The 26044-nt window shown below is 40.1% G+C and overlaps 1 protein-coding gene across 1 annotated transcript in view; it reads right to left on the reverse strand.

The window, feature by feature from the left end:
• CDH6 (cadherin 6) overlaps positions 1-26044 on the reverse strand; it is a 96686-nt gene that overhangs the window by 48089 nt on the left and 22553 nt on the right. The window lies entirely within an intron of this gene.

Genomic DNA, 26044 nt, shown 5'->3' on the forward strand with positions numbered 1-26044 from the left:
GTGTCCAAAATGCTGAAATAAGGGCATGATCCTGTAATGTCCTTCTTGACTGCACAGCCTTCATGATGCAGCAGAGCAGCTAAGCCCCAGCAGCTTCCCTGTGAGTGGCAAGAGAGGAGACACACCTGTACAGACCCTGGCTTAAGCAGGTGACTGGGGTAAGTACCAACTGAATCCAGGGTGTCTCTGCCCTATGGGTGCTGATTACTCTTTTATGGGTCGTATTGATAAATTTAGTAGAGTGAATAAAAAGGACAGAGCACTACACTCTGAGCTGAGCCTTTAGTAGAGTGAGCTCTTGTGGCTCTTAAATGCCATTTTGTGCTCCAGTCGCAGTGTCTCATGCTCCAGAGAGGTCTCTGCAATGGGGTAGTTTTTCTTGCGCAATCTCTCTTTATTCTAGAAACAAGTCATTCACTGTGGAGATTTTATTTTCTCTAAGTGTAGATGCGCAAATATAACTGATGGGACCCGGGGATGGGGGCTAAAATTTTTTTTCTTCACGTTGCACAAGTCAGGTAAAAAGAGGCACTTTAAACATGGCATTTCTCTCAACCATCATGGCTGCGGAACTTGCTGTGTAATCAACTGTAAAGAGTGAAAAACAATTTTAAGTTACAACAGCCTGAGACAACTGGCTTAGCTCTGCCAACTCAAACATATAGCAAATCTGGGCTTTTTACTAGAAAAGGAGGAATGTGCACATCCAAGCTTAAAAAAAATCCCAGTCTAACTTTAGCTATGGTCATAGTTAAGATAAAAGCAATGTCACTTACAGCCACAGAACTTTCTTCAGTGTGATAAGATGCAGATCTGAAGTTTATGTTCATGGCTCTTTGAAAGATTTAAACCTCAGACAATTGCTTAATCACTATAAATATCAATTTCAAAATTATTTCCCCCAGGTGATAGTAGTCATAGTCAGCCTTTATATTCACGCTCTCCAACACTTCATTAATGTAATGTCTTAATGTGAGAACTCAGTGCAAATTTACATCCTTCCAGAGCAATATCCAAGTATTTCAACTATAAATCAAGAAGGAAATGAATCCATTGGAGTTACTCCTATGAATCAGGGAGCCCTGCCCTGGAGAGCCTTTCTGGCATAGTGGCAGGCATCAGGTACAGATTCCTGACATGAGGAGCCCCAAAGAGGTTCCATCTTTGCTCCTGCCCAGCTCTGTGGGTTGTAATGGTCTTCCCAGCTGGTTGTTAAATAAACCAGACTAGCAAAGAGCCTTCCCATGAGAGGCATCAGTAAGGAGAGGGAAAACAGCTTTCCTCATTCCTTTCTGTCCAACTCCATAGTAGTCACTCCATCAGCAGATTCTCAGAGGAATATTCTTTATAAAGTGCGTACGCTTTTATAAAGCGTACTAGAGTCTGGACTTTAGGAAAATTTCTTTTCTGAACCCATGCATTCAATTATGCTTCTGTATGAATTTATACATCCTGAATGTTATGGGCTGCTGATAATTAGATTTTAAATGGCTTCTAAATAGGCTAGGAACCATTGACATCTCTAAAGTTTTTGATACAACCTTTATTCAAACAGAAGTGACAGTTTAATAGATCTTTTATTCCCTGGTCATCGAGGTACAGTTTCATTGTTCGAGCACTGAATACAAAGCTTTGCAGGTTTGGATTAAGGTCCATTGGTACACTGGAATGAACACCAACTGTGTTCTGAAGAACTGATAAGGGCCTGCTGTTCTCGCACAGAAACTGGATGAGCAGGTGAAAGTTAATATTCGCTTTGGCATCAGATATAGGAAACTGAGCATGGGAAATGTTTTAGGGCTTGAGGCATGTTAATTAATTAATTAATTAATTAATTTCTTTATGTTGGTGACACAACAAATTGCCTCTATCCTTATGGAGTTTGCTTAAGTTCTTGGAGAAAGATGCACAAAGACAGAGAATAGACCCTACTCTCTCACTCTAGCAGATTACACTATGAATGCACAAGTATATGTACCTTTACTGCCCCCAAATCAGGTCTAATTTAGAGTTGTTGCTAGAAAGATACAAACTACTCCCTGGTTTCATCATCATATGAAGTGTTTACCAGCAGTATCTTTGGAAGAAAAGAAGGATTCTACCCTGAAAACTCTAATTTATATTTAATTTTGTAGATGACGTGGGAACACATTAAAAATATTCTGATATCATTTTCTAGATGCTTACCCCATCAGCACCAATTAAGTCTATCAGGCTAACTGAGCCTGCTTAAATCCCAAACAATTCTACAGAGCCAACTGGCAGTGACAGTACCTGGACTACAGGCTCTGGATTCACAGTTTCCCTATGCAGGAGAGTCACTTCCTAGTCACCTAGAGAGACCCTGCAGTGAGAGAAACTCTCTGTACTCATGTAGTCTTGCTGGAAGGGCTCTCCCCAGCTCAAACGTCACGTGCAAGTGTTAAATCTGTCAGGTCTGCGACAGGAGAAGATATCAACAACTCACTGTCAAAGCCTGAGGAACCAAAGGTGAGGAAAGCATTGATGGGGGAGGAGAAAAATGGCTAAATAGTGACTTCTGCATTTACTGTGTCAGATGTGAGAGTCTGGGGCACGGAATGAGGTATTCTAGGTAAGGATCTGGTGGTCTGGTGCTTGGATTTTACCTTATTGCAAGGCCAAAGGAGCAATGTCCAAGTCCCTAGGAGAATTTGAATGAGTCAGAGAAGCCAGCACCCTAGGGTGTCCTTGGGGCCATCCTATCTAATGTGAAGAATGTGATTCTGCTAGCCTGGAAGCAGACTGCAAGGAAATTATTAAGTCTTTAAGGAAAATCTGCAAAAAAATTACTTTCTTGCTGTGGAGGGGTAAAGGTTAAAGTGACATTAGTTGCTCAGAGAAAAAAAAGTATTCCAGATAACTTCAAAAAATAGATACTTCCAAATTTATCATAGTCGCTTCTTTTCAGTATCATATTAATATATTTTAATAAATCATATTAATACATTTTCATATATAGCAAAGAATTTCTTGCTGGATATTTTCAGTAATAGCTAAGTTTCATGTGCTCAGAAGCTGTAACACTGCAGACTTGTCCATAATTGACTTGGACTTAAAACATCGTTGTTAAGTTTGAGCTTACTTTACAATTATGTCTCTTTTATGACAATTTAAATCTGAAAGTCTTCATCTAATAATTTTTGCAAGTGTCAATAAGCTTTTACAGCACTGAAACCCAAATGCTTTTTTTCTTTATTGTCCACAAGGCTTGCCTTTGTAAATATCAGTCATAACTGGAACAAAATGTCACTTTTTCAGTGTAAAGATAGCTGATGAAATTTTAATCTTCTGATAACTTTTTTTTTTATATCTTTGTTATATAAACCCATATACTCTAGTGATCATTCCTGTAAATACACCACTAAAATAACAAAACAGAACAGAGCCAGGAGAGAATTCAAACTGAAAGATTTGTGGGTTTAAACTAGAGGTACTTTATGAAGACATCAAGTACACAATGTAATTGCAGCCAGCAGCCGTTGATTATAATGTCTTTCAAAGTCATTTTTTTATTCAGTTCTCTCAGCAGGAAAAAGGTGCAGAACTATAAAAATAACTAAATGCAGTAGAAATACTAAGATAACTACTACCTCCATCCTGCACTGGGAACTATTAACATGGTGGTTTTGTACAATACAACTGATTTAATCCTAGTGGACTTAGTGAGAGCACCAGGCCTCAGAAAAGCACACACTGACAAAACAGGGGAAGTGAGAAGTGTATCTCCTTCTTAAGTTCATGAATGGCCATGGCAAAAGATGACTGTATGAATTTATTCAATAGCTGTTGTGTGAACTGATGATGGTATTTGCCTATTCTCAGATATTTTGATTTTTTTTTCTCACCTGGCATTTGAAAAGATCTTTAGTGTCATCTTGTTCCAGAGATGCCCACTCTCAGTCTCTGTAGTTGGCCACACTGGGAGTGTATCTTTTATCCACTGTTCAAAACAGTCTCAACATACAAGACAGAAGAATGGCACAGAAAAGGAAATCTTGTTTTCATTGTATAGCTGCATTAAGTGACATTTCTGAGGTTATTCAAGAATATCTGTGGAAGGGCTGGAACCTGGATGTAGGTTCTTGAGGCTTACAGGAATATTATAATCACCAGGCTATTCTTCCTTTCTGATGGAAGTCCAAGTCATCCTACCTGTTCTTTAAGCACCACAAGCAGCTTTGCTGCATAATGCTGGACATTGGTGTGAGCTGAAGGGTGTATGGACACTGTATCTGGAGCACCTGGAAAAGGATCTGGCATTCCCTGGGTGTGGAAGCAAGAGCAGCAACAACCTTATGTAGGTATCACAGGCTGGTCACCTCTGCAAGGAGCGATATGGAAGAGGAAGGACAGACACAGCCCTAGGTGATCCTGTCCTCTTTGTGAGTTACTCTGGGTGGCACTAACACGGAGCAGGAGCTGGTCTTGCAAAAGGCTTCCAGCTTCTTCTGCCTTTTGCAGGTGATGTGGGGACAGACCTCCACGACATTTCAGTGTCCCCCTGCTAATGCTGTATTCTAATCTAAACCAGGTTTCAGGTATGTGACTAGAAGATAGTACAGACTAATACTGTAAATTATATTAAGTTGTTCCTTGATAGAAGACTAAAACAGCCAAGCAATCAACTACGTTTAGTAGAAGAACAAATCAGCAGTGCTCCTACTGCTATGCATATTTGATATGCATATTTTTTATTCCTGATGAATACCTTAATGGCAAAGAGTAGCAGATGTGCATGGAACTACAGCCAGGGTTTCCAGAAGTACCCAAAGCAACCCTGAAGCCATGAAAATGCTGTAGGAAAATCTTATTTCTTGTTGCAGTTCTTGATATAAATCTGCAGTATTGTCATCTTGTGCAAGTTACTGTTTTTCTCAGTCATGCAATAAGCTACTATAAAATTATAAGGTTGTGGTTTTCCCTAACCCTTTTTATTTATTTATTTAAGTATGTTAGAACAGAGAACTAGCAGGCTCTTCAAAACATGCATGTCATCAAAAAGAAATTCAGTCTACACTATGCATCAAAATTTGATGTCTGAAAAGGAGCCTAGCCTTCCTATGCAGATAATAGAAAGACTCTCAGGTAACCATCAAGTACCTAATTTAAAGTTCTTTGTCTCCCACTGAAAAATGTTCTGAACACCTGTTGTTGTATTTCTGTTTAGACACTGGAGTTTGGAAGTCTCCTAGACATGTTCTTAGAAGTGATCAGTGACATTTTAGGATTTCATTGTAATAAAAAAAACCAGAGCTATTTTAAACAAGACTCCAGTCTGAGAAAGGTATGAGATGCCACTACTCAAAAATATTTGGTAAGGAAACTATTAAAAATCTTTGGACACGTTAAAGAAAAACCTGGTCAGCTTAGCCCTTAAAACTGTTTCTCTTGCTCTAGGGGAGATGCCCTGTTTTGCTTTATTCCACGCACACTCAGGCTACCATTTATTAGGTATCTACTCTCATGCCATCTGAGGAAAATTATCCACAAACTCCCATAAATAAGACGGAACCATAGGCAACAGATCCTTGCTGCACTGATCAGCAATTACTCAAAGCCAAAGTGTCAGCGATACTCTCCAAACACAGGAGAAAAATCTGGGCTTGCAGATGCTTTAGTGGCATTGCAGTTCTCCCTGAAGTATTGTAGTGTGATAATGAAGGCAGAGGCTATACTGCCACACGCATAGCCAGGAATAAAAGAAAGGAGGAGGTACGGTGTCTTTTTCAATAGGCACAGGCATATCTTTTCATCAAAGACCGACTATTTTTGACAGCAGCAATTAGGCAGATCAATAACAGACACAAGTAAAAGAAAATTCTTTGACAGGGATGTTTTGAGCAGAGTGTATATTGTTGTGAAATATGATATTAATTGCTAAAATCCTGATTTATTCCCTTCAAAAGAAACCCAGATACTCTAACAACAGAATCATTTTAGCAAGTGAGGGCAAACAGGTAAGCAGAGTTCTCACAATTCTAATTTAGGCATTTTAGAATTTATGCACTTTTCCTATGCACAAAGGAGATTACTCTTTTATATTTTTTATTTACAACTGTCTATAACTTCACATTTCTAGGATAGCTACAATGCCAAATAGGATGGGTGCTGTCCCTTTTATTTATTTTTTTTTTTTCTTTTAGTGACCCTAATCTTTTCTGTCTACTTTTCACTGTTCCCTGCTACAGGGAACACTACCCCTGCTCCCAGTGTGCCCCATTTCATCTGTGGTAGAGCAAAGCAGTTGTCTTTCTTAAGCAGTTTTCTATTCACCAGCTGCTGCTTGCATCTTCCTCTCTGCTAGAGGCTCAGTGCTCAGTTCATTCTTCCTGACGTCTTGACAGAAACATATGCTAATTTATCACTCTGAAGTTAGGCGAAAACAAACGAGGTGGGACATAAGGTACTGAAACCTGGGCATGATAGAAATAGCTAAACTTTGACTTTGCATTTGATTGTCAGGAGCTTTCTTATCTCTCATAGACTTTCATGGCCATTTACCAATGTGAAATGGGTGCAGAGTGCTACCAAATCAGAAATGCCTGCAATGCTCAGCTCATTGTGGGCAAGCAAACTCCATTTGTGCAAATATGCTCCAATGGGAGAAGTCAACTAGAAAATGCAGAGATGCCCATTAAGACTGATTTCATTATGAATGTGCTATTAAAAGAACCGTAGATTAGGAGGTCATGCCTCTTTTTTGATGAAAAGGTCTGTTATTTCTTTGATCATGATAGTAACTGGCTACACTAAAACACTATAGATTCTCTAAAAGCTTCCTAGTGTTACCCTTATTAATTACACAGCTTAAGAAGCTGTAGCAAAAGAGAGGAGAGCTAATGAAGATGGGCTGGTCTCCCTTCTTATATCTTTTGATCCTACTTGTGATCTTGTTAAGGATCTAGGAGATCTTCTCAAGCAGGGCTAGACTGGATGGCAGAGGGTGTCAATACCCACGACAGACCAGGAGGACTAGCATGAAGAAGCAGCTGCGGCAGCGAGGGGGACTGACCATTTCTGAGTGACTTCAGAGTTATTAGGACTGAATAATGAGTACAAAAATGGGAATAAGGCATGGCTGTGGTTCATTCAGGGTGAATAAATACCATGCTATGCTGGCAGGGATGTTCTAGCAATTTGACAAGTAGCACATTCTGTTTCCAGAAGGGATGATATTTATTCATTGTTCAAGTACATGGCAGAAGCAGCTACACTCAACCTGTGACTTCAGGTGAGGCAATAAACTTTACCACTTCAGTGTATATTTCCAGCCATGATGACTCATTATTTAATTGAGGTTTTGTGAACAGTGAGTGATGTTTCTGAAACTCTTGAAGTTTCTTGAATAGGAAACATGCATACTTGCTTTTCAAATCACTAATCTGAGAGGTGGCTTTCTTCTTTGAGAAGAGTCTTTTAATATATTTTTCCTAGCAATTTTATGTTTCTCAGAATATGAAAATGTATAAAAGAATAATGTTACTTGTGATTGAATAGCTTCTGAAGTATTTAATAATGCCACTTACATCAATATTTCTTTGAAAAACCTTAATGAGTTGCTTAATTAGAAATACTGAGGAAATTTGAATGGCACAATTTTCTTTTTCTCTTGGTTCATACAGCTCTACATACATATATTGGGAAAAGCAAATACTATACAGGTGGCTAACCCTTTTACTTGTTTTGTTACAGCATACTTGTCTGGGCATTGAAACCAATATAATGTATGTGATCAAATCCCTGTTAAAATGTTTCTTCTTAGGAATGGAAAAAAAAGAACATCAGGAAAGACTGCAATCCGACTTAGAACAATTGTTTTTTCCGGTATCACTAAATTCTTTGTAATTATATGTGGAATCTCTTTGGGATACAGAGAGTTTGGTTTTTTTGCAAGTGGAGTCTATAATGGAATTACTGAAATCTTCCCCTTGTGTAATGGAGACTTGAATATGGTGCTTTATTTTTAAAATCTGTTCCAGACAGACTCTTTTCTATTGTTTTCCATGTAAGGGAACTGGAGCCATCCTGCAACTCTTAACTATATTGTTAATGCTAAATAACTATGTGATCATCATATACAGCAAATTGGGGATTAGAAGCTTCTGGGACAACTCTGCTTTTATGTTTTAGACAAATGAAGGAGCTAATCCTAAAAATACAGAACATATGATTCAAGTGGTTGTTCTCAGTCCAGGATTCAGTAGAACATTGCTCTGTGCAAGCCAATGAAGACAGCAAAATTGGCCTTTGCTCACTGGAGTATTTGGTTTTGATTCTGAATTAATTCCATGGACTTGCCAGGATTGATAGCCAAGATCAAAACCACTGGAGAAGTAGTCTGGGAGGAGCAGAATTAAAAGAAATAATTTCTGTATAATTTTAGCTTTTATGCTTGTAAACAGATGTCCCTGTTTAAAAAAAACAGCTGGCGAGATACTAATCTGGACGAGATAGACTTACTTTTGTTCCAGAAAATCCTTTTCATAAGGCGTTCCCCTGAGCAGTTAATGCTTAAGAAAATGAGTTCCAGTAAGAAAAGAAACGTGACCACCTGAGGTGCCAATATAATCTCTGATGCTTTCCTTCACATCAGAGAGGGGTAAATCATCTATTCTTCCATTAATGGAAAGACTTCATGTGTCTTAAGAATTTTCTTGAGCCATATCTAAACTTCTCTGACATTCTTACAGAAAGCAGTGAACAGGAACAATCAGCCTCAGTCTTGTTGAAACTGTTAAGAATTTTGTGTCAGTAGAGTCAGCAAGTCACTCCTAATTTTTTAAAAATGTTTCTTAGTTCTCCTATTGCTTCTTTCAATTTTTGTTACTGGCAAAATTTCTGTTACCTGGTTTTTATGACAGGAGCTTAAATGACTAGAACTTAAATACAACTTGAAGTGACCAAATGCTTGCTGACTATATCCAGAGAAATCCATGCTTTTGCAACAAAGAATGCAATGAATTAAATCTCAAACATTCCTAAAAATTGGACTTATTTGCACTCATAACATGTTCCACCTCAGTATCTTAAATATTACATGTACTTTTAGTGCATTTTGACTGTCATTAGCTTGGGCTGCTTCCTTCTGGAGAGGTAAAAGTCTTCTTCCTGTCAAGGTCACTTAGCTTTGATCCTAAGGTCCTCCCAGTTTCTGCTTTCTTGTTTCCATCTCACCTCTAGTTATGGGCAAATTGAAGTAAGCCAAAAATTGTCAAAATGTCCTGCGAACATGAGTGTTTATTCACCTAAGGCACCCACATAGCCTCTATTAACAAGGAGTTTGATCACTTAATAATCTTTGCTGTATTTATTCTCAGTGTAGTTCTGTGAGAATTGTAAAGCTACCATTTCTGAACATAGAAAGTCAATGTAAAGACCAGACCTTCAAAAGCACTAAAAAACCTAACTCGTACTGCAATCAAGTCAATGGCATTTAAGCATCTTATACCCTAACATTTTAGACGTAATGCAGAAAGAGAAGACTATATGGACACCAAAAAAATCTGAGAAGTTATCATAAACTGAACATGGATATACTCAGAAATACATACATGTTTCTTTTTCATTACTCTGTAAGATTTAATGCTTTTCTACATAAGTCTTGACAACTTTGTTTTTAATGATCTCTTCTTAAAGAAGCTGTAAGACATTTACAGTTTTATGATGTTTCTTGCCTGCTGGATTGAAGACAAGTTTAAAAACAAAACTGAGGTTACACCAGCAGTTTATTAGCTCTATCTATGCATTATCTATTGAATTGTCTTGTGACAAAATGTTTTTTCTTCAGTTGCATAAAAAAAATCCATGATTTTTCTGTTTTAAACCAGAAATTAGATTCTCTCTCCTATTTAAAACTTAACCAAACTCCCAAATTAGCCACCACACAGGTGTCGGGTACATACAGGTAATGCGAGGGGAATTCTTCCCCAGAATTATCTGCCTTGTCTCCCTTCTCATGATAACTAATCAATATCCCTTTCTTTTGATTTACTGCAACCTGTTTTAGCTTGTAGGTGGTAATATGACTGTTTTCCAAGTATGGACACTTGTAAAGCAGTAGGGATTACACAAGATTCAGTCTGTCTTTGGAAAAACAAGATTCAATCTACTTCTGTCTAAGATTTATGGTTTTAGATGTTCATTCCCTTCTGCTTATCTATGCCTGAAGATTGTCAGAAATGTGATACATTGTCACATAGTACCATATTCCAAGTGTTGAGCTTACATGTGTATATACATATGTATTTAAATATATATACTTAAGCCTGTACCTGTGTGCTATACCCTACTACCTAAACTGATAATGGCTATTGTAATCCTACTATTGTCAGTAGGAAATGAACTTTAATTTCAGTGCTGAATAGCTCAAGTGATTCCTTGATGTTAGTATCCAGAAGAGGATGGAGGTTTAAAACCACAAGTCACTGTTCCTCAAAATGGAAGTCTGACTCTATCAGATGTGAACAGCTTCAATGAAAACCTCAGGTGTTTGGGGGAATAACATGGAACACTTTTGCTGAAGTTTATTTGGCTTAGCTGGAAAAAGAACAGGTAAGAAGAGTTTTACTGACATAAGCACTGATGTAATTGGCATGTACAGGACTGCATCAGCAGTGCCAGAGCAAGCACAGCTTTTATAGCCCTGCACCTCAGGAAATAAGATTACCATTGCTACCAAAAAATTGCAGATTTTGTTTTATCTTAACACAGGCCACTTCAGGTTTTGCCTGATCCTTAGTTTACATTAGCTTGTTTTGGCTGAATCAGCAATTGTCCAACAAATTATGAATATCTAACTTATTTTTGGTGTTATCTTTACTCTGTAAAATTTCATGGTTTTACCCTAAAGAAATTATAGCATGCATGTTGTTCCAACACCTCTTAAGTGAGTAACTGGTAACTAAAGTTGGGCACCAATTAAAAAAGTGGTATAAACAGACCGTGTAAAAAACTCAACCTACCACATAACTAAAGATATTCCTCCCAGTGAAGATTTTAAGGTGCTAATTATTTGCTGTTTCTACTCTTAAGAAAGGTGAGTGTGATATAACAAAAGGAGGTATATACAAGGAAGTTGGTGACTAACAAATTGGGTTGTACTGTTAATGGGAATTAGCAATAATTAGTTAATAAGAACTATAAATATTAGCATCATTGTAGCTGGACTTGGAATAACTGATTAATTTTGGTTTTACTATTGAAATAATAATTAGAATAAGAATAAACTCTAATTGTCAGCTCTGCATAAAAGGTGGGTCCTCCTGTGCCTATAATGAGAATTTGACTGTAATACTCTGTGTCAGATAGGCAATTTTTATGTAGCAGAAGTGTGGGAAAAGGGAAAATTATAAGTAGCAGCAAGGAGAAAGAGGAGTGGCAGCAAAGAGGCTTCCAGCTTGGCAGCGCTTCAGAGCTGGGACACAGCTGGTTATCCAGCTGTGATCCTGGGATGCAGCCAGACAAGGAAGACTCAGGGCACACCCCTCAGATGTACCTTTTCATGCATTTATATTAATCTCATGCCAGCAGCACTCTGACATGCCGACCGACCGTCAATGCAGGGGTTGGGTTCCAGCCCAGCAAGTGATTTGAGTGGGCGTCCCTCCCCTGTGCCATTCTCTCGGAGCAGCATTGAAGGAAGGGCACTGTGTGTGTCACGAGGGCTGTGATTGCTCTCTTGGTCACATGATAATTTTTGCTCTTGAAGCAGCCCCTATTCTCAGCAGTTTTGCAGTGCAGGGACAAGGCCCATGCCAAAACAGACAGTGTCAATTCATTAGTCAAGGCTGACTGAAATTCAGAGCCACATCTCAGAGGTGTAGCCCATATGGATGCCTGAGGGAAATGTGGATGAGGGTGACTTTAGGCAGCCTTGCTTTCTGCCATGCTCTGAGGCCTGAAGTGGCCTCTGACAAAGCCTAGACAGTCCTGAAGAGTTCTGTAGTCACCACACTAGCCTGGGTTTTGCAGTTTAGCCTCCACCTCACCAAATCCAAGACCATCCTTGGACATGCACCCATGGCTGATAAAGTATGTGAGCAGAGCTGCTGAAATTCAGTTCCTGTGCAATGAAGTCTGAGGGAACATGTCCTTCCTGATGGTGTCTGGGGCTTCTAAAAGTTCCTGTATCAGCTCCTTAAACAGACCCTCTGGTAAATACAAGGAATCTGGGAGTGATGGCTGGGTCCCTATTCATATCCAATTGCAGCAAAAGGTGTGACAGACAAGTTGGTTTCCTCAGTCATAAAAAAGAAAAAAATAACATGCCTACTGCTCTTGAAAGCTAAACAGGGAAAGAGAGCCTTTCACTTCAGTGGAGTTGCAAACCCATTGAACTGACATGGTGGGGAAAGGGCCAGGATGCAGTTCCTGTGGGGACTCCCACTTAAAAGGCACTCAAGACTTGAGTCCTGAATAAGCATATGAAAGAAAATGAGTTGTCTTCAAGGAAAAAATGGCAATGTCTGGCCTGCCTTGCCATTCCTTCTCAAATGGGAGAGTACAATACATCATTCCTTCTTAAACTCTGCATAATTTTTTAAGCCCAACATTTGGATTTATTAATAGCACAACTTCCCTCTTCCATTCCCCCAAGACAAGAATTCAATCTTTTTTTTTCCCAGAAGCTGCATTTTTATGCATACTTATGGGCAGGCAAGGTTTGCAGAAGGTGACTCCCTACAGAAAATGTGTGGCTTCTTAATGTCAATTTGTTTCTGCATTTGCTAGAGGACCCTGTAGTAATCTGGATGAATACTTGCTGTAAATTGATAACAAGGTATGATGTCCTAGAAAGCATATGCTCGCATAAAACATGAGGGAAAAAGAATCCTCATTCCATTTTAAATTAGCCAAGCTGTTACAAAATGGAGAGATTTCCCTTTGTATTCTGAAGAAATTTATAAGGCGGGATTTTTTTATTACAGCTGTTTAGTGAGTGAGATGGGAAAGAGACAGATAATGGATGAATGTGCTTTTTCTGACGTGGAGGGATGTAAGCACAGCTTGTGGTTGGGGGTGAAAGGAAGATTAATTGTCAGCTGGTCTATTGTGCAAAATTTTGACAGACTTCTATGTAGTGTAGTGTGGAATCTACACTTTTTAGATGTCTTTTTCTTTCCTTGGATATATGTGAACATAATACTTATAGTGCTAGGTGTAGCAGGAATTATACTAAAATGCAAAACTTCAGGAAGAAAATCAGAAGTAGAATGGGTCACTATTTTGCTTCTGAACATTTCAGAGTCTGGGAGGGACGGGAAAGGAATGGCAGACAATTTTGGTTTAGTCAAACAGAATTTCCTTCTGGGTTTAAAAGGGAATGAGTGCTTCCATTGCATCTCTTTCACCCACTCTGAGGGGACATTACCACAGGTATCTAACCCTATTCCGAATCTGCTTGGCTGAGTAAAATCAACCTTGTGGCTGTGGGTCAGTCCTCTTCCACCTTTTGTCTGCAGCTGCACTTGTTTAGTCATGATTAGCTTTTTATCCTGAATTGCTTCTAATTGCATTTTAAAGCTGTTTTATCCTACTTTCTTTTCATCCTAATAGTAGAAGGGAAAAATCCATAAATTCTATTTTAGCCAAGGAAAAAAGATCTGAACAAAATTTTAAACTGTTTTTTGTACTTACTGTTATTTATAGGCTTGATCTCATGCCCCATGCCCCAGCTCACCTCTGTTCCGAATCACATTAAGCCTTAACGCGAAAATCTTTAGGGTGAGATCATAACAAATAAATAGCTGTTTACCCATGAGTCCTTTCTATTGTTTCTCTTTTTTGTGTGTGTATACGTGGGTGTTATAGTATCTCTGTGGTTTAATAGGATCAAAGTAATCTGACTTTTGTATTCTCATAGCTGGTCACAGGCTATATGAACATTTCTCAAATTCAGCCTTCCACCCAGGACATGTACTAGCTCTCAAGGAGGCATAAAGGAAACATCCCAATCCAATGACTGCTGCAGATGTGTTCAATAAAAGCAGAGCTGTAACTACACAAATTACCTTTGCTAAGCTGCAGGGTGCTGCAGAACTGCTGGAATGAGTTTCTCCCTGCCACACTTTTCATTCTCTCTGCTGGTTGTGAATGAATACAAATTAAGAAAAAATCCCTGAAAGAGGTTATAGGCCTATACAAATACCTTACAAGAGAATTGGATTGCTCATGCAGGTCATTTTTTACATTGCAGAAAGTTTTAGGAAGAAAGGGATGTCACCTTAGAAGCCTGAGTAGGGCAGGAATGCGAGATGATCAGACTAGCAATTTCATTACAAGTCTTGCAGTAATTGTTATTTTAATTAAAGTCTCAGCTCTTGGAGACAGGTTAATGTTGGAGAAATTTCATTTTCTTTTAGGAAAGTATGTTTCTAGTCTGATGTTTACCAAACAATATTTGGAAATATAACCTGTGTCCTAGCCTGCTAGCTGGTCTCAAATGCAATGAAAGCTAATCTGAATGTACAATGTGTTTTCATTGTTTGAGACAAAACACCTCTTGAGTGGAAAGCCAAACTACTACACATTGGGGCTTGGCCCCAGACTTTCAAATGGGGCATGGTTAATTCTGGATGTTTAAATTCAAGACCTGAATTGTGCAGACATTGAGAATGGCAGACAGAAGAGGCTGTCGTGAGAAGGAGGATGTGGTAGGGGTGCAAAATACTTGTGACCAGGAGTAACAGAGCAGTCATAGCGAACTTGATCTGCTAGGTGTACATCCAGGACAGAGCAAAAGCACGCTTTCTGCCAGGGACTGAAACACGATCAGAGAAAAATTGGTCTGTTGCCTTCTACTGCAGAATCCAGTTTCTTGCAGAGACTGATTTACTCGATCTTTTGGCACCAAAATGCCATTAAACAGTGCATTCAAAACTGTATTAAATGAACTAGGCCCTGGTTTCAGTCCATAGCAAAGCTGTACTCTCCCCAGACCTCTACATCTGGCTGAGGCTTAGGCAAACTCTTTCACCACTGGCACTCTCAGCTCTGAAGGGTTCTCAGAAACCCACCTGCTTCTCCTTCTCTGGTAGTGGCACAGGGAGGAACTGGTTATATTTTGGCTTTGTGGAAGAAGGATTTTAACCATTCTTCCATACTTACAGGTTTATTTATCCTAAGAACTATTTGTAAAGTCTCTCCCGCTGCAGAAACCTGGGAAACAAGACTAGGAGTTTACCTACATTAGAGAAATATGCTGCCATAGTTTGTGGCTTTTGGGTTTTTTTCTCCTCTGATGAATTTGCTATGCACAATCAATTTCAAAATGTCATAAAAAGAGCCAACATGAAAGAAATTCAAAACCCTTAGTGGAGTGTTGCCTTTAAAAATAACAAGATTTTGGCTTCAGGCCAATCATGCTGAGAACAAATGGAAGAAAAATTCTCTTAAAATATTTAATGTTACACAGTGGATTATACTGGATTACAAATAATCAAACATGTTTGTTTATTTTTAAAAAGACATTCATGTCAAGTGCTGTTCTGTAGCTTTCAAGTTTGTTTTTTACTACTCAGTAATATTTTAATAAAAACCTCTTACTGGCCAGAAAATAATTTTTTATTACTCATTGGATTTTGCCTTTTTCTTATGCCTACTCAATTTCATAGGATTTCTTACACGGACTTCAAGAGGAGGAGAATGGAATCTGTTTATGATTAGCAAATTGTACTTTCTTCCTTCCCTACCTTATGAAACCTGTCACAATCTCATGGAAGACGGTCATGGAGTGACCTAGTTTGTTGGATAGAATCATTTGTTGAAACACACCAATTTTACATAGTATCTGCCCTGGCATTAGGTAACTTGATTCCTTTTTATCTCCCAAACACAGCTGATAACAGTTGCCACTTATGTAATTGGCAAGAGTTTTAAGAACAAGCTTTATTAATTTGTCCCCTTTTAAAAGGGTGAGCATGTCAGAAAGAATGGGATAATGGGAGTAAGAGTGGCTATTATGTGGGATTTTTAATGGATTAGTGACATTTGAGGAAAAAAGAGGGTTCCTCAAAGTGCAAAAGCAACTTTCAGGTTATGGAAGTAATATTTGTCCAATCATTGAAATGAAACAACCAATATGATCAGTGTTCCTGGACAGAGAATTTGGACCCTGAGGCTCAGTATTTAGAGCCTTTGAACCTCTTCTTAGCTGCCAGCTGACCCTGGTGGTGCCAGAATTCCCCAGGCACTTGTACTTCTGTCATCAAAACCCTCCAGGTGCGTGCACTTCTGCTATTGAGAAAGGGCAAAATTATGCAAATTTGATGCAGGCAGGCAATGTGGCAGGCAATGTGGCAGGCAATGTGGCAGGCAGCTAGCACTTGGCATGATTCACAAGCTAGACCCTCATTTTCCTATTTCCCTTCAGGAGCCTCAGCTGGGACATCAAACTGTGTCTACCAAATTGGAATGGCATGCAAGTCCATTTCTCACCTCCAGCCACTGAGATCTGGTGGGGCTCTCGGAGGAAAATCCTTTCCAACTGGGTTGTGCTAAAGCTGAGTACCACACTCTAATATTTATAGCACCCAGGCTGCCCATCTGAGTGCACAACCACCACATCTGAGACCCTTTTGCAGCCTTTCTTTGGCATGGTAGCAAAGGGAAGGTTTTGGCTCAAGTTCTGTCTCCTGTTTATTTTCCTTTTCTCTGCTCCTGCCTAAATGGATGGAGCATAAAGAGTACTGCAGCTCTACCTTACACAACTGAATGAGCTCAGATGGAGGAGCAAAGTCTTGTCCACATGTTCTCTCTCATCTGCAGCTGTGTTGGCTTAGTTTTTGTCACCAAATGCTCATCTGTACACCCTGCCAGGAAAGAAGGTTGTTAAGCTGCACAATGCCTTAACCAATCTCAGTTGAAATAAACTCACTGCAGCTTGCAGATCCCAAAGCAAACCTATACAGTCGACACAAAGGAGGTAGGGAAGGCTCCCAGGGAGGGGTCCATGTGAACAGTTCTGGGAAGGTGGCCTGCAGGTGGAGGAGTGAGGAGGTCTCCTTCACCAGCACAGCATAGACAGAAGAGGATACAGGAACAAGACTTCAGCCACATTGAAAAATGGGGGCTGACGCAGCTTCTGGGGAGAATTGATGAAAGGGCTGAATTGTGCCTGAACTCCTGTGCTTGCTTGTATTTCCTGGCCTAGTCTGCAAGATGCCAATTTAGCTATTAAGGTCTAATACAAAAATGGAAAGCTTAATTATAAATGATGAAATGTTGCATTCAAGGGTAACAGAATGGTCTGATAAATAAATCTGTTATTGCATTTAATCTCCTGTTAACATATTAGTGGTTTGTCAGTTGTCTGCTTCCACCCTTCCCTACTTTCTTTCTGTGTTTTTTGTTTGTAATGCAGGTGGTTGTATATTATCTGTCTTTTCTTTGAAGATAACAAAGTATAACTAAGACTTAGCTACATAGCTTTAGCTGAAACGTCTCCTGTTATGTTGTTGCTAAAACCACATCTCCTGCTTCAGTCATGCAGAAATGGATGAAATGGGAATCAGACTTAGGGGATTTAATTGCAGTGCCAAAAGGCAGGGAGAGCCCTGGGGAATTAGCACCATCTTTTAGCCTTCTGATGTTGACACCTGGGAAATTTGAGATGAATGTATAGGATAGAACAGAGCTTGCACATCATCTCCATAAAAATCCCCACTGTTTCCAGTTTCACTGAACACTGTACACTTAGGTACTTCTGCCAGAGTTTAAAAGCACTTTATAGGCACTGAGAAGAGCCTTGCAACACATCTTAATGCTAAGTGCTATCTTTATTTAAAAGATTGAAGGGGGAAGAAGAGGGAAGGGAAGCCAAGAGGGAATAGTGCCGAGAGGGACTTATAAAAATACTTGTGTGACTTAACTTAATGGGAATTAGGCACCCATCTGACTTCAATGCATCCCGTGAAGGAATCTAACTCCTGTGGATGAACTCCCTCAGGGACTTTTGCAAGTCTCTTGAAGTAACATTAAATCTTTGTGAATCTCATACAGAAGAGTATGTCAAGTCTGAGCTAACTGTGATTATGGTTGAATGTTTTTACCTCTCACTGCAGTAAATGGGATTTGTAGCTATACAAAAGGTCAGCCCATCCAGCTCCAAGATGACAGTGAGCCTGGGTAATCCAGAAGCCTGCCACACCAGCTGTCCAAGTATGACAGATATGAAAGGCTCCACATGTTCTGACTGTGTGTTCAGGATCAATATTTACTTGGTACTGAAGGTGGCCCTGGGTAGCCCACAAAAGACTAAGTCACCTCTGGGGTGACTAGCACATGCCACTCTGTAATGGAACAGGAAGTACTATCTAGCTCATCTTACACCAGCAATAAAAGTAGTGCTGCTTCTTGGTGTAGGCAGTGGCAGGGCAGGGAAGGCACTGAGATAACAAAGACTACAATGAAGCAACCTGCTTCTTCTGAAGTCTTGAGATACCTGGCAGCTTTTTTTGTGCCTGAGTTCAGAAATGTTCAATCTTTGTGATGCTAAGTTTTTTTCTTCTTCTGATCTCTATGATTATACATCACTTAGTGGTTTAGTCTCTAAGTCATGTCTTTCAAATTACAGGATATATTTTAAAATTTCATTGTCTCCTCAAAAATCAAACAACATCTCCTTCCCTCCAAGATCTCGGCAAGACAGCTGGCAAATCCACACCCACAGGCAAAAATTATAGAAAGCACAAAAAGTACATGGACAACAAAAAATAAGGTATGAATTCCATGTAGCGTACTGCACTCCCTGAGTACAACTATAAAGCTAGCTCAGTATAGATGAGACCCTGTCAGAGCTTTTGAGACCTCTTCATACATTTTACAGTGTGCTGCAAAACTAGCAGTCTTGGCCTCAGTGCTTCTCTGATAACAAAGCCAAGAGAAAAGCAATAGCAGAAATGAGAGCTGTGTCTGCTGATATAGTGAATGCTGTAGAACCTGCTGGAGCATTGCTGCTGCGTGTACGAGTGTGTCTGTTTGCTCAGGTGTGAATATATGTATTACCTCCCTTTGTTTACATGGAGGCTTTGGTTCCCTGTGTTTATACAAGCTTGTTCTAAAGGCTGGCACATCTCATTTTTGAAGCTGTGAATCCTGCAAATTCCATCTAAGTACAGTGCCAGCAATCCACAGCTGTACACAGCAAGAGCAAGTGAATAAACCAAGTGTGACTGGAAGGAAAGCAAAGCTGCTTTGCTCTTGTGTGAGCTTTCTCTTACATTCTGTGAAAGACCCAATTTAGCAGAGCACTTTACTTTCAAACTGTATGCTTTTACTGAAGGCTGTTAGAGGACCTACAGATAAAGATGTACCTGAATGCTTTGCTGAATCAGGGCCTAAAAAGGAGAGCATAACAGAGAAAATGTTGATCATTATCTAAGAAATGATGGGCTGGCATCATGCTGATAGAAGTACTTTTTCAGTGCACATAAAAACAGTAGGGATTACAGGTGAGGAGTGGATTTCTGCATCTTATCTCTCACTCATTGAAACAAATGGTTTTATGTTTCCAGCAAGTTTTTTAACTTATTCTTTCCAAACAGGCATTTTGGTTTTGAGTCAGGTAGGAAAAAAGGTGAATGAACTCTTCTGATTGTCCTGCAAGTTCAGAACGGCCTTAGTTTTTCTCCAGTAATACATTTTGTTCTACATGTTGGCAAACCCGGAGCAGGATGTCTGTTTATCCCCTGTGCTGGAGACCAGCACAGCATTTGCTAAGTACAGTAGCATTTCTGAAACTAGGAAAAGCAAACAATGTTCTGGGAACATAACTGTCTTCCCTGTTTAACAATTTCTCTTATAGAGAAAGAGAAGGGAGAGGAGAATTTGAATTTGAATGTGCCCCCCTCCATACACACGCTTATACACCTCCTGCCAAAAGATGCATCTGGTTCTATAAAAATCCCAGATCCTCTTGCATGAATGCAATCTGAAGGCATAGGTTTGCATAAGAACCAAATCCTCAGCCAGAGGGCTGTGAAGTATCTGTCAGCTCATCAGCTGGATAGATACAGAGCTATTTAGAGCTGATGTTGCTGCTTGGAAGACAGGGACTTGGTTATCTTTTTACTTCTGTGCACCTGTGGCCTATCTTGCCTATTTCATAATGCTTCTACTCACTTTTACATCCCCTTGTTTGAGCTAAGGGCAACTTCAAAGCAAGTGGCTGATGTTTGGGTGCTCTGACCCTTGGCACGGCAAACCTTTACCCAGGGGCAGTGAGACAGTGTGGTATGGAGGTGCTGCCTTGTGCGATGGGGAGGAAAGGCTCTCCATGGAAGGAGAGTACAATGAATGTCTGGGAGAGAGGTGGTCAGCAAAGCCAATGGGAGTGCATTTAATCCATTGTTTCTACAGGGAGGTAGCTTGGGAAAGGTTTGCTTTTATGAAGGAAGCAACTGCAGCACAAAAAGCACCATATGAAATAATATAAGGCAAGATTCACAAGAACCTCCTACCCTCATTTCAAGTGATGTATGCTTTACTTTCATTTCTGCTTCAAACAAACTACAGGCTTTGAACAAAGATTCAGCTAAAACAATGCAGGTTAAGCAAAAAGGCTTTCAGAAATAGTGCATCATTGACCACACCATCCTGCAAATAACCAGCTTTGTAACAGAGGGCAATAAAAACAATGACTCTCTACCCTTTTAGAAATAAAAGGAAAAAAATATGCTTTTGGTTCCATTGTCTGTACATGTCAGCTACAGATCCCTACAAACTATCAGGATGTTACTCAGAGGAAACACTACAATGCCTGTAATGCTGGTGCCATCAGACTCTCTTTCCAGATTCAGGTGCTGGCCAGCAAACTTGAAATTGCATCCCACTGTGATGTTCTTTTCCTTATTCCACTGAAACAAATGGGGTACTAGTTCACTGCTGACTCTTTCTCTAAGTGTAGTGTGTCGCAGTGATCTTAGAAACAGGTCTGTGCTGCAAGCTCTCCCAATCCTGCTCTGAAGTGCTCTAGCAGATTAAAAACAGTGGGATGGAGAAAGAGAGGTTGCTGAGCAGTTAATGGCACTAGAATGGGGAAATTGCATGTTGTGATGAACACTGCCAAAGTTTGTGACCTTGCCTAGTGCATGTGGTGCTGATTATACCAAAGGCTGAAGCAGATGTGAGGGAAAATCGAGTTTCATTTCCTCCCAGCTATCCCAGGCCTCTTTGGTTAAGTGGAGGATTATGATGCTTTAGGAAAATAATGTATATCTCTCTGTGTGGCTGTAATAATGATGCATGTTTTCCCCCAACCCAAGTAACTGTGATAGATGCAGCTGGCTGCAACCTATGATGAACACTAAGGTTAAATGGAAACAAGGGCACAGCAGTCCCTAAGTAGCATTATTCTGTGGTATATTCACATGCTGTCATTAATTTTCCTATTTGTTTGACTTTACAAAAACACATGGCGACAAAATCTGAAAAGAACAGAAATTAGAACTCTATTATACCTCTTACCAAGGTAGTATTGAGGATGAGGAGGAGCTGAATCAACCAAGTGCTTGCTGACATTATACTTCTGTACAGCCTAACGCCTCCAGGTAATGGGAGAGCACACTGTGCAGTGGCATTTGCTACGTCTGTGCTCTTCTGTCTCTTCTACCTGGTTTGTTAAAAGATTGATTATCATAACACTTCCAGGCCATGGCTATTTTATTATAGCAGAGTTCAACCTGAGTCAGAATTTGAACTCCTGAAGCATTGAACAAAATATATGGAACATAGGACTAGAGCTGTTGAGCAGTGTGAGAATGAGCACACAGCAGGTGGAGTCTGGTGTCTCTTCCCAGAAGGTGGCCAGCATCTGGTGGATGATCTGCATTTAGAGGAATGGTCAGATATCCAAGCAATAGGCTGTTATGGGGATAATCTGCTTTCCACATGGGGAGCCTCATCTGGTAGAGTTACAGACTTCTTTCAGCTCCAAAAATCTGAGGTATTATGGACTTTCCAAATGTAGTTATGGGGACCTTGAGGAATTCTCATTCCCAGTTTACTGTTCGTCCACACACACCTCTTTAGACACTAGCAAAGTTTGGTTTAGCAGGATTATGTGTAGCAGTGGTTCCTGCAGTACATATTCCTGTTAGATCAGAAAACTCAAATTTCCTATACTCTGAATTTATACATTTAGGGATGAGGCCATAAAGCTTAGAGCAGTGGAAGGCTCTGCAAAGCAGCTGTAAGAGTAGAACACAGCAGGAATTACAGCAGCAATGTGAATGAGAACCAATGAAACACAGATACCTGACAAATGATGCTCGTCTCTGCTGATCCCACAGTCGCACAAACACACAAGACAAGACAAGCCCATACAACGTGTGAAACAATATGTACTTGTCAGAACACTCCAAACAAAACCCTACCACACTACTCTCTCCCTGTCCAGCAAACAAAGCAGTGTAAGACCTTTTGCTTTATTATAAAAGTCAACAAACCCATATCCATATGGAGATTATCCATATTATTATATAAAACTGATTTTTACAAGGTTTATTTAAGTGAATGGTGACAGTATATGGGTATATTAGTATGTGTATAAGAGGACTTTCAGTGTAAAGTATATTCAGATTACAGAGAAAATTAGGTCCCAGTGATCCACCTCAAGTGAGACTATAACTTCTAATACCTTTGCAAGATTTCAGGGAAAAAAAAAATCATGTCAGATGCAAACCTTGTTACCCAATTAACTCCAAGAAAATGGCCAAATTATGATGTTTGGCCATCAAAAATAAATACACACACCAAGAAAATCCACAAGTGTCTTTGCACTGCCTACAAGTAACTCTGTATGTGTTCTTTTTCACACTTGCACCCTTACAACATATTGCAAGCACATGAGGGAGAGAAGGAAATGGAAGCGGGGGCAGGATTCCTGCATGTTACAGATACTGCTAACAGGTTTTTTTTTTTAAGTCCTTCATCAAGACCTTCTGGTTGCTGTATTTCACACAGAAGAAAATTTCAAGATCCTTCCCTTGTTATCACTGATTCTAACAGCTATGTGTGCCCTGATGAGACTATTTTTTGGGGCATATTCCTATTAGTGCTCTTAAACATGTCTTTCCATTTGCCTCTTTTGGCTCCGCTGCAACACAAAGCTGTAGGCATACTGCTAAATGAGGACATAAACTTTTCCAGACTTTTGCAAACAACTAGACTTCTGAAGAAGATAAATTGTTATTGCTTTTGCACCGCTTCTTTCTTGGGAAAAATGAAAAATGAAAAAAACATTTCCACTGTGTCAGTATTGCATAGAAGTTTATTGGGTGAGCAACAACATGTCATTGTCAATCGAACTAATAAGCAACAGAAAAGCTGGCAAGTAAAATTCAAGCTCCTGAAAATAATTTCTGAATCCATTTCACATTCACATATTTAATTATTCATTAAAAGAAACCAGAATGACTGAAACTATCACAATCTTTCTCAGTGGGCCCTAAAAATTAATCAGATATTAACTATGACTGTGCTGTTTCTTTTAGTGGAAATACAGCAAGAAAGTAGGAAAAGTATAGGTACAGTTTGCAGGAATGCACTCCTAAGTTATTATTGTCATGTCAAAGATTTTAGAACCATGTATTTCCTGTGTTTCAGAAGAGGGTATCTTGACAGGGATATAAGACTTGGGCATACATCACCATGGTGAGGAAGATATTGCTTTTGGCCAGTATCAAACCAACCTATTTTATCATGCATTTTCCAGCTTACCAGTACAACGTTACATGATTCAGCAGAAACCACATGGTACAAACTCCTACATGGTTGCAAAGCACTCTGGCTTTAAAATGAATCCCACAAATCTTTTTGTCAGTGCCTTAGACTTCTAGAAAGGATTATAAAGTTGTCACTGCACAAAAGCAGCATAGGGGAGCCTGACTCATGCCGAATTGTGGCTTAAGAGCAGCTTGGGGAGCAAAGGTAAGGTTAAAGGTGGCTTTATGACATCCTTATATACTACTAGTTCTCTGTCAGTTTCTGCCAGGTCATAGCCTTGATCACTTCCTTTCTTTTACTGCAATGTTTCTGCCATTTTTAAACTGCTTCTGCATCTTGTATTTCAGGTCTCAGTTGAGTTACAGGATGAAGTGAAGGGTGAACTGTGCTCTCCCATGAACTAGATGTGTATTACGTGGAGACTTGTGCTTATGGAAAAGCTGGACTCAGTGTCCCAAATGATTTCTTCACTAGAAATTCAGCAATATTTAGCGTAGTCTGAAGGCTATTTTAAGTTGTGCCAGCTGCTAAACACAGCAGGGATTCAACAGGGTGATAAAGGACATTTTAGATGAAGTCCTGACTTACACTCTCTGCAGGGAGGTAATACAAAAATTGCTAGGAATGCTCTGCTCAGTCTGAGAATTCACCTATTTTGGAACAAGCTTTCCAGGACTGAGTGAGGGCAGATTTATACTAGATGAACAGTGCAAATCTACAGTAATGCAAACATGGTCTGAATGTGGAAAGGGAATAACAATAGAAGAATCATTTAAAGCCAAGGATTGATATTTCAGACCTAGCTGGCTGGAGGCTGGGCTTTTTTTTGGTATTTGATTTTTTATTCATTAAACTGTTAATGTAACCATTTTCAGTCCCTTTAATGCAACTGAATTACATCAGTGCTTTAACAAGCTGTTAAAGAAACCATCATATAGAAATGGATAGGCAAAATTGTGTCCATATTACTGCACTTTTACTCTAAACATGGGCATAATGTACTGAGCATGATATAGTGCTCCTTCAATACTCTCACTATAGGTAGTAAAAAGTAAAGAAGGGCCAGGATGTTTGAGGGAAAATCTCTAAGCTCCAAGCTTTATGTGTGATTCAAAAGCCAGGATTTTAAAAAGACGCTAGGCAACTGTAAATTGAAGCTGTGAGAAGCAGCAGTGCATCCAGGTGAAAGTATGCTGCCTTATTATATGTATTGAAAAAAATAACATTGAAAAACTTGATGAAGGGTCTGATGGTATCAGCTCTTGTGACTACTTGTGCTTGTTAACTTGCTTATTTCTTGTGTTTGACCAAAAAAAAAAAAAGAAAAAAAAAAAAATTCATCTTCCATGACCTGCACATTGCTAATATAAGTGGTGAAGAAGGGCCAAACCCACCCTCTTCACTACTCAAACTACTCGAGGTGTGCACAGGCTGACCCAACACATAGGTTCAGGAGCTCGCTCAGGCAAGGGCTGTAGTCAGATGGTGGAGGCATCTCTGCACAGCTCAGACCAGGTCAGGTACAGGACTTCAGATGGAACAGTCTTTGTCCCCACACTCGAACACAGCAAGGTCCGCACAGGTGCCGCTGAGCCACAAAGCACACTTCATTTACATGTCAGTGGAGAATACTTTGAGTTTGTCTAGGCACTGAACTTAATACTGTGCTCTCTCAATTGCAATTGCTGGTAGCAGCATGATGACATTCAGCTGGTGTCAAAAACCTTTTATGGCACTTCCATGGTGCTCTCCTGTCCCACGGCTGAGTGCCTCCCCTGTTCATGCTCAATAGAATAATAAGGTATTTTCAGCCCCCCACTACCTGCCTGTGCTGTGTCTGCTCCGTCAGCTCTCCCTGCATGGAGGCCCGTCTTCTGTTAGGGGATGTGACCTTACAATTGCCATGGCACCCGACATCCCCTTGGATCACACCTACGGGCCGTGGTACCCGGGACCTGCGGGGCTGGAGATGAGGTACAGCCCAAGGGGGTGCTCAGGCCTCCCCAGTGTGACTGCACTACGCTCTGGACTAGCTCCCCTTCCTCACTGCTCCAGGAGAAAACCTTGCAAAAAGAGACACAGCAGAAACAATGAATTAAAAAACAAAAAAAACCCAACCACAAAACCCTGAAAGTGGTGCTTCGGTGCACCTTTAACTACGCATCTTCGCATTTGGTGGCAGGGCTGAAATTCTGGCGGATTCGTGCAGCATTCCCAGCGGGAGGTGCGGGACCCGGCCCCGCTCCCGGCCCAGCTCCGGCCGCGGCCGCCACGCGGGGGAGCTCCAGGCCTTGCAGCGGCC

Source organism: Vidua macroura, chromosome 1, assembly GCF_024509145.1.
Source record: "Vidua macroura isolate BioBank_ID:100142 chromosome 1, ASM2450914v1, whole genome shotgun sequence".
In the NCBI taxonomy this organism is placed as follows: Eukaryota; Metazoa; Chordata; class Aves; order Passeriformes; family Viduidae; genus Vidua; species Vidua macroura.